The 17228-nt window shown below is 39.2% G+C and overlaps 1 protein-coding gene across 4 annotated transcripts in view; it reads right to left on the reverse strand.

Annotated features, from left to right (window-relative positions):
- LOC116151557 (trafficking protein particle complex subunit 9) overlaps positions 1 to 17228 on the reverse strand; it is a 373012-nt gene that overhangs the window by 326399 nt on the left and 29385 nt on the right. For 2 of the 4 annotated variants that reach the window (XR_010377092.1, XR_010377091.1), the window contains exon 5: positions 16489 to 16712. The exons of 1 other annotated variant lie outside the window; for it this stretch is intronic. The gene's annotated coding sequence lies outside the window, so the exon portion shown is untranslated. Of the gene's footprint in view, positions 1 to 2601; positions 2704 to 9786; positions 9914 to 16488; positions 16713 to 17228 lie in introns of all 4 variants that reach the window. One more of the 4 variants, XM_064477021.1, reaches the window with a different exon arrangement.

Raw genomic sequence — 17228 nt, forward strand, 5'->3', positions numbered from 1 at the left:
CTCCTCGGGGAGTCCATATGAATTTCGGTGAGTCTCTCCTGGTTCTCGGATCTCACATATTGGTTGATATTCCTGAGTTTTATTTGGCGGTGTTTCCAGGTATCTGGCCCTCCAGTTGAAGGAGACTGGGGGGAATTACCCACCCAGTGGAGACATACTGGGTGGGGCCTGGTTGAAAGATAACGGGAAATACCCACCTTGAGGAGACGTCCGATGTGGGCTGGTGGAAACATATCAGGAAAATACTCACCCAGTGGAGACGTCCCGAGTGGGTCCAAGTTGAAAAACACTGGGTTCAGGGCTGAGTGGTTAGGTAAGTGGCTGGTCTAATGTTTTCCTCAATTTGGTTACATCCATTGAATTTTTCAGGATAAAAGTAAAACTCTTATGAGGAATCTTTCAACTCCAAAAGTGGGACCCTCCTCCTGGCTGATAACAGTTTCTCGGGTGACAGAGAATCTTGCAGGAATGGTAGAGGCAAAGACTTCATGCCATAGAGTTGTCCCTGTGAGAAATCTTACTAGCAAATTTATTCTGAGAACCCGACCTTACAATGGGGAAAAGAACTTTCAAAAAAAAAAATAAATAAAAATCAGAAAAGAAAAGAAAAAGGAATGACAGATTGCCAGCCTCCAACTATTACCCCAGCCAGGTTTATGTACGTACAAAACTTAAAACATTAATTGGAAATTAGAAAAATAATCTCACTCTGAAAGTAACTAACCAGGCCTGATAAAAATATTTTTTGGAATTCTGAACTTATAAAAACAAAATCCCCGTTAGGGGGAACTTGGATTTCTATTCCTGTGTCCTTGAAATATAAACGTTTTATCTTTCTCTGGGATTTTAAGTGTGTGTATGTATGTATATATATGTTTACTTTCTTTTTAAAGGAAACCTTGGACTCTGCCATACAAAAGGTACAAGTATCGTGTACATATGGTGGCCACGCAAATAAATTGGATTCTAAGCAATTCTTTGATTGTACCAATTTTCAGATATTTTACCATCTTAAACTTTGTTGCATCAGCCTGGACCACAAAGGCCTTTAGCTTTTTTAGAGTAAACCTTTGAATTTTATTTAGGCAACACCCCCACTCTCATGTGGAAAAGCCTTTTCATTTTATTGGTTTAAAATTATATATATATAAATTGATGGCCATATGATGGATCCTTTAATTAGGAAAAACTTTTAAATTTGTGAAAGTTGAAAGAGATCTCACTATAAACAGCTGTTTTATTGGTACCTATTAAAATCAAGTTTAAAGGTAGAAAAATATATCTAATGGTTAAACTAAGAACTTAGTTAAAAAAAAAATAACTGGTTTGAAAAGTTACATTTGTGTTTTTCCTTTCCGATAAATGGTTCTAGAGTTGCTAATAAAAACTTAGAATAATTATTGTTAATTAGGTTGAATAACTGGAAAAAAGGATTGTAAAAATGTCGAAAAAGGAAAGATAAAGGCTTATCCCAAATTGATAAATATTTTTAAAAGGTTATTTTGAATGAGATAAATAAAATGGACATTTTTGGATTTAGATACAAGGTTTTGATACTACACTACTTAAAGTTAAAAAAAAAAAAAGGGCCAAAGGGATCACCTACTGCCCCCCAACATTAAAGTTCAAAGAAGTCCGTTTTATTTACCACAGTTTAAAATATATGTATATATAGACTGAAATACTTGATCAATGATTGGGACAACAGACCAATTAATCAAATTAAATACTGAGAAGGGTCTAAGCTCTTTGGCTGAATCTTGGGCATCTAGAGAATTTTCTATAAAATTAGATACAGTGCACAAAAAAAAAAAGGCTTCTGGCACTCCTTCTAGAAATAAGAATTATTGATTAAACCTAATAAATATAAAAATTAAAGGTATAAGACTTAATAAAATTGAGATAAAATTTTGTAAAATTGGTATATTTAAATGGTCTTTATATAAAACTTTTGCTTAATTATGTTGTGAGATAGATATGTTTCAATGGAAAAACGCTTCCCCTTCTTGGTATTATAAGGCTGGGCACATATCCGTCCCCCTGAAAATATTAATTGAACAAAGTAAAGGAAACCAATAGAGTTACATGAGCCGATCCTATATAACGTAAAACTAAAAACTAATATTCAGTGGCTAATAAAAAATTATAATAAGAGGTTTACCGTGGGTTTAACTTATACCTCAAGGAAAAGAGATCTTACTAAATGACTTATGCAAGCTTTGGAAGACATGATAAAGTAAACCTTAAAGTTTTAAAACATGGAATTCTTTATTTACAGCTCTTCTCACTGATAAAAAAAAATGCCAATTAAGGAGAGAAAATTGGGTCTGGGTGACAGAGCAGTTCTCTGGGGAATTGGAAGAGTGTGTCTTTGTCTTGCAGATCAGAAATGTAAATACAGCAAACAGTGACCTAGGACTGAGCCTAATTAGCTCAACGAAATAAAACTTAGGGCCAAGAAATTTTTGGCATTTTAGAACTCAGATCTCTGACGGGTCCTTCAGACTTTGTCAAGAAATCTTAAATATCTGTTTCATAAATAGTAAGCCTTAGTTATTTGAGCAAGCAAATTCAGCTTAATCCAACTATTATTATACCTACCTTATAAGGTGAAGCTTATCTTCAAAGTGAAGCTATGAGATCTCTAGCTTTTGTCTGTTTATAATCCTGCATACACGTTATAGATGTGAGATATTTCTACAGCTAAAAAAAAAAAAATCAAAGTCAAAGAGCTCTGCTTAATTGACGTAAGAAATAAGAGCTTACAAATTAAGTATTTTTAAAATAAAAACTGACCAAATTGACTTTCAGCGTCACGTGAACTGGAAAATATTCAATATTAAGATAATATTTGATATTGTTTAGTTTAAGTATTTTCTAATTAATATAAACATCTTTAAAGTCATCAATATTAAGTATAATGCCTTTACTGTACCTAGGTTTAATGAAAGTCAAATAAGATCCTGTTATATCTGTTACAGATTTGTCAAGAAAAAAATAACAGTAATGTGTGGTAAAATTTTAAGTAAATTAAATGCAAATGAGATGAGAGATTTGGGTAAATTTTTAAAATATATTTTTAAAATGTATGCTTAAGATAATCTCTAAATATTTGGTATCTTTAAATTCTAGAGTTGTGCTAAATTAAGTTAAATGATAGTATTTTATTTAATAGCTATGCCATTTTCAGATAAAATAAGATTGAAATATGAATTACTTAACATTCAACTTACTCTTACAGAGAAACTAAAGGTGTTTAGATATATTAATAAATGGTTGTTGCCACCCTGAAATAGACTCTATTTTTAAGGGAATGATCTCAGTATCCTAGGAAAGTAAGATAAATGTGTAAAGGAAGATATAAGATTGGAATTATATGTTGTTAATGAAAAATAGTGACTTTGTCCTGAAGCTGGTTATTTCTGTATGGAAGAGAAAATAAGTGACACACTAATATGAGAATAGAAAGCTGTGGAAGACTTGGGGAAGAGGAACACTGAGGAAAGAATTTCGTACGTTGTCAGAATTGGCTAAGTTTAGAATCAACTTGAGCAAGTAAATGAATCTTAGAAGTAAGCTGGTACAAGACTAGATTTGGTTTTCTCGCAGTTAAGAGGAAAAATTTTTCTTAAAATGTTAATCCACCTGCAGTAACAGATTGTAAATCTTCTTATACCACTTAAGTCAAATGTTCTGCCTTTACCTTTGACATATTTTCTTGTTAGTGAATAAGTACTACGTTACAGTGATCTATACGTTTATCTGACCAAGTGTTCTGAAATCTTTTAACAACCTCCCCAAATATCAATTTCTAATTAAAGTTCTTTTAATCTCCAGTTAAGTTTGGGATGCTACAGAGGGCCCCTGAAACATCCCAAAGAGAGATTTTAAGCTAGTAAATTTCATTTGGCATGTTAAATAACATGGTATTGTCAAATGAATAACAAATCTTCTAAGGTTATATTGTATGAGAAAATATTATTAATATAGATATTGTAGAAATTATATGGACTCCGTAAAATTCTGGTATATCTGAAATGTTACCAGTGATAATTCTGGGTATAGTGACCAGGTTTCTTTATCGATTATAGTGTAACGCTGTTTAACCATGATTTTAAATCTTTTGTCATATATAGACAGTTAATTGTTTTCTTCTGATGATTTTGAAAATGCTTGCTCTTCAAGGAGATTTACTGATTTCTAATAAATTTCATACTATAGCACTGAACTAAACAGGGTAAGAAATTTTAAATGTCTAATGAAAACTCTGATTAAAAGAATTAGTTATGTGGGACTGAGTAAACTGATGAATATGGTTATAATTTTTGATTTTGTTTGAAATACTACTGGCTTTTAACCTGTTTCCCAGACATAAAGAAACTCTTCCTCTTAAGCTAGTTATGAATCACAGAAATTTGATAAATTATACCTATGTAAGCAGACTTGAAACAGTTATCTTTACTCTCTATCTGATCCCTCAAGAGACTAAAAACTCTTAGGTCCCCAGTTGCTCTATCAGACAAATAAGGAAGATCATCTCCTAACAGATATAGGAATCTCAAGATATTTTAAGGATTTTAAAGAGAAAAGAATTTACCTAAATCTATAAGGCAGAAATCCATGACAAGCACTTCTCCTGGTTTTCCTGGCTTTAGCAAATCTTATTAACATTCTACACAGAGACTCCGTATTAAAACTTCCAACACAGCCAATTTAATAAAGCCTATATGATCAAATAATCAGACTTAACTTGTAAAGAAATTAATCTTGATTTGGCTATATTTGAGAAAAATGAGGGTAACTTTAGAGAGAAAAAAATATTTTATTTTAGTGGATATTAAATTCTAGTTTTGTTAGTTGAGGTCTATATTTACTAAGACACTTCCCAGATCATTCCTTGCTGTTATGCCACATTGCTGTACAGTTTAACTGAATTATGAAAAGGATACACTAGGTTTGTTTCTGAAGCTCAGTAATCTGTCCTTCGGTAAAGTTCCAATGCCCCATGACCTGCAGCCAGGGGATTATACATACTGGAACAGGCATGACCTAAAGAACTGTCTCCAACCTGAATGGAAGGAACTTTTATCAACTACTCTTAACTAGACCATACACACAAAAGCTGAAGGAAACGTACTTTCAGATTCATTTCCTATCAGAGACAGCCCCTGCAGTGCACTGGCCTATAGAGCACTGCTCACCTTAAAACAATGCCCAAATGGAGAAAAAGCTACCAGGCCAGGATGAGAAGACGAGATCTGAGGTGGACAGCTGACCCAAGACACTGGACCAGGCTTGTATACCAATTACTTTGCCAATTTCTCCTACCTTTGATTATGAGCTACTCCAATTGTTAAGTTTATGGTAAATTACCTGTGTCTAGTACTTCTGTGTTACGTTGGTGGGTTTCTCTACTCCAAGGCTTTAACTAGATAGCCCTCAGAAACGTTATTCTAAAAATAAATTATAGTTCTGTTTAGGCCACTGTTGATCTTACAAGGTGGGAGACCTCACCTGGACAATTAATACCTGCTCTGACCCTGACTATAAATATGAACTTTCTCATAAGATCACTCAAACTCAATCAGAAATACAAGCAAAATTTTAACCCAAAAATATAACTTCTCGACTGTTAAATTCTTACTCATGACTTTATTAACGTTACTAGCTGTATTACTTATATGTTGTCTATTTTATAAAATTGTTGTCTGTTACATTTCCCAAAGTGTAACTAGGCCTACAAGATTGGTGATGGCTAAAGATCTTGAAGAAATAGATAAAATTTATAACCCTGCATAAAATAAATGTAATAGTGTGATTCTAGGTATGGGAAAGAGCAACGAAGGGTAAACATTTCCAGGATCATAATAGATTAGTAAGACAGGCGATCCAGAGAACTTTTAGTATCAACAGGGCCTGATAAAAAACCTAACACCTTGAATGGCAACTCAGAAAATTCTTCACCTGAACTAGGAAGGAGCCATCTTAGCACCGTGGGACAAAATTGGTCATGAAATGTCTCTCAAATTATTGGTCGAATTTAGGACCAAGGAGGAGCACTGTGAACGAAAATACTACAATGTGAATGAAAATACTGCAACCATGTCAGTAAACAAAGAATGCTGAAACCAAGTCATCAGTGGCTGCTGCCACCCCCCAGCGAGGACATGCCTGCAGCCCAGCCTCTCAGCCACTCACAGTGGTGCCCTCTGAGCAGACTCAGAATAAGAAAGGAAAGGATACTGGCCCTAGATAGCTAGGTGCTTGCCAAAGGAATGAATTCAATGACCCAAATGTTTGCTTCATCCCATATATAGAAAAGCACTAAATATTTGAACTTGAGATACCTGGCTTTCCTTAGATAACAAGCAATCTTTTATTGTTCCAAGTACCTGGTCTTTGCTGTACCCTCCTATTTATCCTAGCTCCTCCCCTACTTCTTGGGAGCAGTCCCTCAGAGTGATCTGAGAGGCTGCCATCCAGGCTTGAGCCCTCCCGCCAAATAAAACATAACTGTTAAATTTTAGGCTGAACGATTATTTCAATGAAGTCCCAGAATAGACACAACTCATCAATTCTGTATCGGAACACAATGGATCAGGAACCAAAAGCGTGTTCTAGTCCAGAAAAACTACGGTTTCCTCTTTCTTCCTGTCATTACACAATCCCACCAGAACTCATTAATTTGCTGTCTGCACACTTGGCAACCAAACTCAGAGAAGAGTCAACTTACAGAGCTCCATGCTGGGGAGAACCCCCTGCATAAGCACAGCAGTCGGCCATTCCTCCCGCACGCTCTGCTGACCCCTAGTGTCCTCAGTGGAGACAAGGCCAACAGAAATGCTATAAACAGCTGCAAAGTCCCACACATTAAATAAAAGCATTTTATTTTATACTATATGTTATATATACACCCATCTCTGAAAACAGCTTTGCCAGAAGCCGAAATCTTCAACATTAATCTGCAAAGTCAAATCCGGTCCCCAAGGGAAAACAAGTCTTAAGACGATGCTAAGGCCTCCAAAGTCCTCTCCAGGACCGTCAATCAAACTGCCTGCAGGTCTGCAGCTGCAGGCGGCTACATGTCTGCTTTTAAAGCAACCCCTTCCTGCCCTCAGGCGCTACAATGTCCCTCTATGCCCTCCCATCTCAGGGTAAGAGCAGCCGCTAAAGAACCTCGCAGGCCTACACTGACAGGACTGGACAAAAGGATCAGAGCTAAACTAAGCCTTCTGATGACACGAGCTTGTCACTGTGTCACTTTACAGATGAAGATATATATAGAGAGGTGGGGTGATCTTGCTCAAAGTCACACAGCTAATAAGTGGCAAAGTCTATAAATCTGCTCCTCCCTCTGGTGTGATGCCCCAGCTGGGACGCCCACAGGGATCTCTCGTGTCTGCCTGATCAGTCCTTTCCTGTCACTCATAACCCACCACAGGGCCTGATCCTAGCCTGCCTGTTCAGCATCTTTTCCCTCCGGTCTCACAGGAACAAGGCGGTTCGGGCCACTGTATGACTTTCGGCTTCCCAAAACCTCCGTGCTCAGGCTGGTTTTGCCTGTGCATCCGGCCCCCTGCTCAGAGGCTCTTCCTCCCCTGCAGGAGGATGTTTCCACTCTCCGCAGGGACACCCACTCAGGGAAGCCCTCTTCTCACCCTCAGCAGAGCAGGTGTCCCAGGCCACATCCCGAGCTGCCCCATTAGGACTGCGGGTGCCCAGGTCTGCTAGTCAGACCAGCAGCCTCAGAGCCAGGGATTATGCCCGGGTCACCCTGCAAACCTACTGCCCGCCTCACAGCCCCCAGCCAGCAGGTCACCTGGAAGTCGCAGCAAGTGTCCCACCCAATCCCGAATTCTCTTCATTTGCCAGCACCGCTGATGACTGGTCTCCAACTTTGGTCAGTTTCGCAAAAAAAGCAGCTTCCACTCTGAACCGGGGGTTTTCGCTTCTGCTCCCATCCTTACTGGAAACGTCAAGGGAAACGAAAAGGCCTTTTCTCAACCCTTTTCTGATGACACCCTCCCACCCACAATACTCACATGCTCAAGAGCTTTGGGCCTACCTGATTTTGTTTCCCTTACGCTAAGGGGTTCAAAACACTGCGGGATTCTTTCTCTTTTGAGGGTATTTGTACTCAGTTTCTTGGCTTTAATCTGTTTTTGTCTCTCTCTTCAGTATCCCAAGCAGTTGCCACTTCTTACTCCCTTCAGCAGCCTCCCTCCCAACATCCAGTCTAGGAAATCAGCTGTGATGAGGGGCCCTGGGGCAGTCACAGAAGAAGCAACTAAGGCACAGAGAGGAGACATAATTTTCCCAAGAAAATCAGCTTCAAACCCCAACAGTGTGTGTCACGTCCCTCTGTTTAACTCTTATACTAAGCAAGCTAACTTTTTGTAGATTATGCTTATAAACAGATGAGGTATCAAAATACATACAAGGACACACATCAACTCTAAGATGTTGATTAACTCCACTATTTTGTTTCTATTTTTTTAATTTCTATTAAAAAAATTAGGAACCACTGCACTCAATATAACAAAATGTTACTGGGTTTTAAATCCAGAATTTAGAGGTGTTAAGTGTGTCATTGCTCACACTTATTTGTATGTTCACAAGACAAAATGATATGAAAGTCTCTCTCCCCTCACCCTACTCACTACTGCCTTCACCAGAGCTCCCAGTCCACACATCTAACAGCCTTTCACTTTACCCACAGCTGAACTCATCAGTTTTCCCCCAGGACTCCCTCTGCAGCTTTCCCTCAGAGCACAGCAGGACCATCATTTACCTCATTAATCCACCCAGAAACCTGGGCCTTACTCCATCCTACCTTCACAGACAGCATTCATCCTTTCCTTTTTACCATCTAAACATGCCCTCAATCTGTTCGCCTTTACCCACTGACCGTCCCACCGCTCAAGTGTAAACCACCAACACTGCCCACCTGGACTCAAGGGTCTCCAAAGTGGCCCCACAGCCACTCTCCCATACTTGAGACAAATGGGATTGTGTCAGTCCCTCGGTTTTTGGACTCTTTTCAAACCCACTGTTCTTAGAAGAAACTCCAATTTCTTCACCTGGTGAAGGTCTTTGCCATCAAAATGTCAGCTCAGGGAGGGGAGGACACGCCCTCTCCCCTCAGCCCCGCCCTCTGTCAGAGCATCAGCTTGGGAGGACCTGCTGAGCTACACCAGCCTGTATTCTAAACCTGGTCTTGAGTTCTTAGCAAACTGCTTCACTTATCCATACAAATCCAAGGTAGATTAGAAAGATTTTAGATGTTGAGCTAGACTATTGATTTGGGGATTTTGCACTAGCAACCTGCAAGTACATGTTCTAATGATTCTGTCTTCTAAAAACCACACCCAGATTTAAGTAGTACTTGTGGAATGTCTTCAGAGTAAAAGGGACTCTACTTTTACAGACTTTATATTTCATAACATGAACAACCCGGACAGGGTCAGAAATGGAACCGCCTCACAAGTGACAGAAGACAGCTAAGAGGCATATAGCAACAGGTCACAAAGATGGTAAGAGCAAAGTTGTTTCTCCAACCCACCAAAAAATTTTGAAAGAACCGAAAACTCTGAAATTTGAAAGTAAAATACTATCATATAAAGAAATAAAATAAATAATCCTCTCCATCAGTGTTTCAAGATCTGACTGCAGAATTTTTAGCATGCCATACTGAATCCTAGCACAGAAAAATCAGATGGACTAGTGGTGAGTAAGTTCCAGGAAAACGGCAGTAATTCCTTCACTTGTAAGAGGACACACACTCACTTTTTGAAGGTGATTGTAAACCACATTCTGGAGAAATTCAGAAGATTCAGGCACCGATTCTAGATGATGATGACTCGGAAGGACGGCTTGGATGCACGCTTCTAACTGAGTCACCGGCATTCTTGCACTGCAGGGGGAAAAGGAGGCCCTCAGTCTAGAGCAGAGATGTTCCTGTCGTGTCTCACAGCCCGTGCCTCGGGGACTCAGTGTCCTGTAGCTGTCCGGCCCCAGTCGAGGACCCGCAGCGTGGCCCACCCAAGCAGGAGGGGCACTGTGCTTGAGAAATCCCATCCCCGATGGGGGCAAGAGGGTTTGGTGGGGTTGTGTGAACCTATAAATGCTCATAGAAATACACCTGCATACATTCAAGTAATACAATTAAGAGTAGAAGGCTATTTAACAAAATTTCAATTGTCAGTGTTAATTTTACCATTCCTTTCCTCTTGTCCCCTGCACTCTGAGACAGTCTTAGGCTCTCTCACACCTGCAGCTCTGATGCAATAGTTATGAAGTCATTTTACTTTGCTGCAAGTGTCCTCGGTCCCCGTTTCACTGTGTCTGTCCTCTCTTAACACAGTCGGATATCTTCCTGGATCTCTCCCTGAGTTCCTTGCTCCTGCTTCTCAGATCCTGAGATAAAGTACAGGTGAAGGCACATGTCTAGAAAAGGCACTGTGGACTTGACCAAAGTCCTCAGTGACCCCTAGGTAAGTGCTGCCCACCCCTTACCTTCGATTCTCAAGGTTCTGCCCAGGGTGACATCCAGACAGGAGAGAGTCTTGGGCCCAATTAAAATCTGTGTGGCTTGGGTGCGGGGACAGTTGCAGAAGCTGGTTCCGTAGCCTGGCCGCTCCCCACCTCTGCTCCTCTCTCTCCCGAGGCTCCACTACCAAGCCCCCAGGCTCCCTGATCTTCTGCCCTTCTCTTCTACTCTACTCCAAGCCCTTTTACCCTTCCTTTGTTCCCTGATTATCCCCAGCTGGAGTGATTTTTCCATCACAGCATCTGAAAAAATTTCCTGCAGCTGAAAAAGTGCTCTCCAGAGGTCAATGCCCACATGGTGGTTCCTGAAGAGAGCCCCTGGTTAGGGGGACCCTCACCAAGAGTGACGGGGCATCAGACATGTTGCAGGGTGGACCACCCCCAACAAGAGTTTGCTGAGACCCCAAGGCATGCACAGCATCCCTGCTCACAAAACTGTAGTTGGCCCACTTATCCGTTATTAAGAACCAAAAATAAAAACATTGCTCATGTTTCTTACTAAAATTATTTATAGGTGGAAAAAGAAATTGTAATAGAAAAGAACAAATTTGACTCCATGTTAAATGTGTTCATTTGGCTTTAAACCTGTGCCCTGTTTTCTAGGCTCAGACTTGCTATCTCTGGACCTTTTGTAAAAGAAAGTTGCCTTTAGCCAGAAATAGCCAGGAGAGCCTATTCTCTGGACTCTGATCTTTAAGGATATTAGCTTCTCTACACTTATGTAGAGATGGCAAGTTGCAAAATAGAGAATAATCTTTGTTTTTTTTTTTTTTTTTTTGGATGTTTTACAGGGGCACCATGATTTGACCCACATGGACAGCTTCAAGAACAAAGGATTCCAAGGACAAACAATTCGTGCAGCAAGAAGTTTGCGACAACCAACAACACCCCTACCACTTTTTAGTATAAAAGGAGACTGAATTCTGACTTGGGGAAGAGAGTTCTCCTGGATATCATTATGCCATCTTCTGGGTCTGCCAGCTTTTCAAATAAAGTCACTATTCCTTACTCCAACATCTCATCTCCCAATTTATTGGCCTGTCATGCAGAAAGCAGAACGAGTTTGGACTTGGTAAACAAAATGACAGCATTAGAGGTAGTATGTCTCCACTGTTTCCTCATTTCCAGTATGTCACAACCTATCAATTTTATATGCTGTTTAACAACACGAACAAAAAACCTATTATATGGAATTGATTCGACGGAATTAAAGTTATTTCTACTCCTTCAAAACTTTTTTCTTTTCTATTTTATTTTGTTTTGCTTATTGAAAAGAAAATAAAAGTCAAAGCATTTTATTTCACGTATTTTTTTACAGCTACATATTGTAAATACTACAAAGATATTTAAATTGCAATAAAAATTGTTCATATATTAGTATAAAGATATATACACAATCAATGCAGATTAGGAAAGAAGTGGATATTTACTAAAAATCCACTGCACATCCAGTCTTTTACAAGCATATCCTGGAATATAAGCTCTATGATCCAGGGGTCCCCCACCCCCATTCTCACTGCCGAGTCCCATAGTAATCAACTACCAAGACACCAGCATAGAAACACGCGATCACTATTTTAGGTATAAATGAGGGAATTAGCTCATTCAATTACAAAAGGGAAACCATAAATAAATACTGAACTTATTTACAGATAAAGAGAATTGGACAAAAAGACTACAGTTTCTCCCCCAAGTCACAAAGATAATAACTGGTAAAGGCAAGATTTGAACTCATCTGCCTGATTCTAAAAACTAAGGTGGAAAACTCCTTTGACTGTGGAGGTCCAGCAGCACAGCCTATCACCATATCTTTGTTCAGATCTAGCTTTAGACAGCCTGAGACAGCACCCCATTCCTATGGAACTCGAGGGCAAATGATAACAATAAGGATTTTATATTCAGTAGTTTCTTAGGTCTCATTTATATAAAGTGTCAGCAGGTCAGCAGAAAACTCTGTGAAATATGAGTGGGTCCAGAGCTTTTGCTGATAAGAAACTCAATCTATCAGGATAGAGTGACCTTCCCATGAGAGGCCACATGGACATAAACTAAAGGCAGCTGAGCAATGAAAACTAACAAGACCCTGGAACTCAAGCAAGAAGGATCCCTGCCATCCCCTGCCCAGTTGCCTCTTCACCCACGTGGACAAGATGGCAGAAGACCCAGGTTCTTGTCCAAGTTACACCATCATGGATTCTCACCCATAAAAGTTACAATTCTATGCTGTCTTAAGTCCTTTCCAACTCAAATATGATGACACCAATATCTCAGCAGAATGTCTGTTTCCACTTTCTCTCTTCTACTAGGAGACTATATCTATGGCCACAAAGCAGAAATCCAATTAAAAACACCATGCACGAAGGCTGGTGAAAGTCTGCGTAAGAGACTTTGTTCTCACGCTCAGTGAATGAAAACTCAGAAAAAGTGGTCCTTCTCCCTCTGCAAGTGAGAGGTAGCCTGATTGTGTGTGTGTGTGTGTGCGTGTGTGTGTGTGTGTAAATCAAATACAATGTATTCTGGGATGTGTACAGATTTTTTTATGTTACTGTCATTTCTTTAGGATGAGCCAAACTTTAAAGTAATTTGAATCTAGTGTTCTGAGACAGTCTCAGGCTCTTTTGGTGGAGGAGGGGAAAGGAAAGGAGGAAAGAAGTAAATGAAGCAAAGGAGTAAGAATACTGCTAGGGAAAGGCAAGGCATTAATTTTTTTCCTACTTGCATCACACACAAATTAGGGACTGGCTTTCCCCCATGTCTTGTCAAGCAGTGAGTTGCAGAAGAAGAGGTGACAGCCCACTTCTCACTGAGATTGTGACTGTACGTGGCATCTTATAGACACAAGTTATTTACACTGATCAAACTCTCTAGCAGCAGGCCATAATTCTCCTATCTTGAGAGACAAGAAAACAGGAATTGAAAGCGGGTATATAACTTGACAAAAGTCAGAGGACCAGTAAACTAAAGAGGATGAATTCAAACTCAGATCTGAATGCAGAGTCTGATCTTCCTACTCCCAGGGCTGGAAAATCCTTAACACACAGGCTTCCCAGCTCCCCTGCAGTGTTCCTGGCACCAAGCATTTCCCATGGTGATGGTCTCCAGTTCTCAGACACAGCGCTCTGTGCAGCAAATAACCTCCATTCGACCTTGATCATCTACCTGCCTCGCCCACCAGGCTTCACCATACAGGCAGGAAAGCTGGCTTTCAAGTGCATACAAAGCCACCCCTGGTCTGACCTGGGCTCTTCAGTGGCTTTTCCAGCATAAAGGCAGCCATGAAAGTGCTCAGAGTTTGTACATGAGCCACACTACCTCTCTCCATCTGTCTCCCCACCTATACTACTTAGCTATGACCATTTTGAGAATCTTGGAAACAAATTTTTAAAAACAGAAAAGAAAGGATTCTGTAACAAGTACTTAATACTTACAATTTTAAATGACAAGTTACAAAGTGAGTATTTACAAACCGAATCTGCCTTCCTAGGAGTCAGTTTGAACAGATAAAAAATATAATAGCAAAATATTTTCACTTCCAAAATTAACAAAAACATCAACAATAATCTGGAATAAACTCAAAAACAATGTCCATGTTGTACATGGAGAAAGTACAGGACTGTACTGAGTGGTAAAGTAAGAGGTGTGAATGTAGAGACATCAACATATTGTATGGGGGAAAGCAGTTTTGTAAAGATGTACGTTCTCCTAAATATAATTCAAAACTTACTAAAAAAATCCCATGACAACTCTTATCTTTTTTTTTAACTTGAAAAATATATTTTAGAATTCTTTAGGAATAATAAAGTCATAATACTAGCCAAGAAAATTAGGGATGGAAAAAAGAATAAAAAAAAAATCACACTGTCAGATATTAAATAAATTTTTACAATATGTTAGATATAGTGCTGGAGTAAGAAAGTAAGATTGACAGAAATAAACCATGAGCTCCAAAAGAGACTCTAGTGTACATAAGTATTTTTTACAGGTGGGATTTCAAATCAAAGAGCAAAGTATGAATTCAATAATTGTCTTGGGACAATCAGAGAATCACCTGGAAAAAACAAATTCTATTCCAGTCATGATGACCACAAGAAAAATTACAGATAGTGATGTAAATATTAGAAAGTACTAATAACAGCAAATACAACTCTTTGCTCATATTAATTCAACTTCTCCTCTCTATAACAAGTACTATTATCATCTCCATCTTAGAGATTAAAAAAACCTACAGAAGAGATATTTACCATTATAAGAAAGTATTTCTAAGAATAAAATCAAGGATAAAACCCAAAAAGATGACATTTACTATCTTAAGATTATTTTGGGCCACAACAAAAATAAACCTACTGAACAAAATGAAAGGCAAGATATGACAAGGAAAAGCTCTGAGATACATGTTGATGAAGACAAGGGGTTAATGTTCATAACATACAAAGAGCTGTCACAAAGCAACAAGAAGCTCCCTCACTTAAATGTGTGCAAAGGACAAAAGGGATCATTCACTTTTTAAAAGTCAGATGGATAATGAGTGAAAAATGCTCAATACCTCACTGGTCATCAAGTGCAAAATAAAACAATGAAAAAGCACTTTTGCTCATCATATTGGCAAATATTTTTAAAAGGTATTCTAGCTAGTATCCATCTTTGAGAGAACAAACTGTGAGCGATCTTTTTGGAGGACGACATGTCAATGGATATGTAAACTCTGAAAAACGTGTGAACACACACACTGAACTCCACTTTTAGGAATCATTTTGTTTAGAAAAAAAATCAGTTCAAAAAGATGTACTCATCAGAGCATTTGCACAGCACTTTTTACAATGGTGGGAAGAAAAACTGAAGTGAAATCATATCCAGCGATAGAGAATTGGTTACATAAGTTGTTCTACATCTTTTCATTCCCCGCAGGAGAAGGAATTTCTAGAGTCACTTGAAAGGAGCCTGTGATGTATGTAATTGTCACATCCAGGGACTAAATTTCCAGAAACCTTAACTAAAGGAATACTCATCCAAGATCACAGGAATGTTTGTACAAGAAGGATGCCAGTCAAACACCCTTTCTGACAGTGGAAAATGGAGAAAACTTAAGTATCCAGCATCAAGACAATGATGCGGTAAATCAAGGCGAGCTGTGGGGACTAAGGGTCCGGCGTTTCACCGTGGTCCAAGGCCTTGTCCACAGTACTCTCCCACCAAATGTGTCCTTGTACAAGAGACCAAACCTGCACATCAGGAGACCCCTCTAATCTATCTGAAAGGACCGGGTGAGTCTGGAGTGGGAGGACGTCTATGATATACACCTGAGTGAATAAAGCGAGCTGCAGAAAACATATAGTACGGCCTTATTTTTCAATAAAGCATATACACACACACATAAACATAGATTTCTGATATACGTGTATGTATGAATGTGTATATATATATGACATAGGCATAAAAGTCATGAAATATATACACCACATTCTCAATAGATTTTACTCTCAGGAAAAAAGGGGAAGGGATGTAGGGGCCTTTTGGTACCACCACAGTTCTCTTCTCAGTACTTCAGTTAAGTATACTTGGAATTTAAAAGTTTATTTAAGTCCGAAGTAAAATGGACGATGCCTCCACAAGACAGAATGCTATACTGGTCATTAAAAATCATGCCAGGGGAGATAGAATATTGTAGAAAAACGTGTAATCAGCCGAATGGAAAATGGAGGTCTCCACACAGTAAACAGGCAGAGTGCTCGCTGTTTTTTATGACAGAGGTGATACACAATGGTGAAAAGAACAGAAAATAGATGTTAAAGTGTTAATTATTACCTCTGAGTAGTGAGACCAGGATAGACCCTTTCGCCCCCTTTTTCAGACTTTTATATTAAATACACATTATTTTTCATCTGAAAAAAGCATTTTTAGATGTCTAGTACCACACATTGAAAAAAATACACGAGTGCTTACAGAAACAATAACTAGGAGACACCGCAGCAGCGTCACACAATGTAGAACGGGCGATCCTGATTAACACCACGCAGTTACATAAGGACCCACAAAGTGAGAGCACCTGCTGTAACAGGGCGCGGCCCCCTTCTATTTGTCAGTTGTGTCTTCAGGGCTGAGGCGGTTCTGAGCACGGCCATTGTCAATGCTGGTGTCTGGATGGATGCCACTGGAGGTGAGGGCACCTGCAAGCCGAGAGGAAGAACAGAAATCATCCTCTGCTTTTTCTGTCTTGTTTCTTTGTTACTTTTAAAGAGAGGCGTAAATAAGATAAACTAAAACTTCCCTACTGAAATTTCAGTAATGAAACCGTTTTCAAAGTGTTCACAACTTATATTCTGCCTATAACTGTCTTTTCCACAAAGCATCATATTTATTAAATGTTAATTAACTCAGTTAATTAACTACCTGTTGAAACCTATTAAAGAAAATGAAGTGCACTACTTAAAAGCACCACACCTGCAGTGACTAGCTCAGCTGTCTTGACGGCAGTGCAGTCAGCCCTCACCATCCCGTGGCCCTGAGCTCCTGATGCTGGTAAGAGAGCACGCTGCCGCCTCAGGTGGAGAGAAAAGGTGAAAGCATTTTCTGAAATCTACAGCACTGACAAAACATAACTGACAAATCCCAGGCTCCTTTGAGGCTGTCATTTTCTGTTTCTGGCTAACCCCCGTCAATGAGGAGAACCACCCCATTCCCGA

The sequence above is a fragment of the Camelus dromedarius genome, chromosome 21, assembly GCF_036321535.1.
Source record: "Camelus dromedarius isolate mCamDro1 chromosome 21, mCamDro1.pat, whole genome shotgun sequence".
In the NCBI taxonomy this organism is placed as follows: domain Eukaryota; kingdom Metazoa; phylum Chordata; class Mammalia; order Artiodactyla; family Camelidae; genus Camelus; species Camelus dromedarius.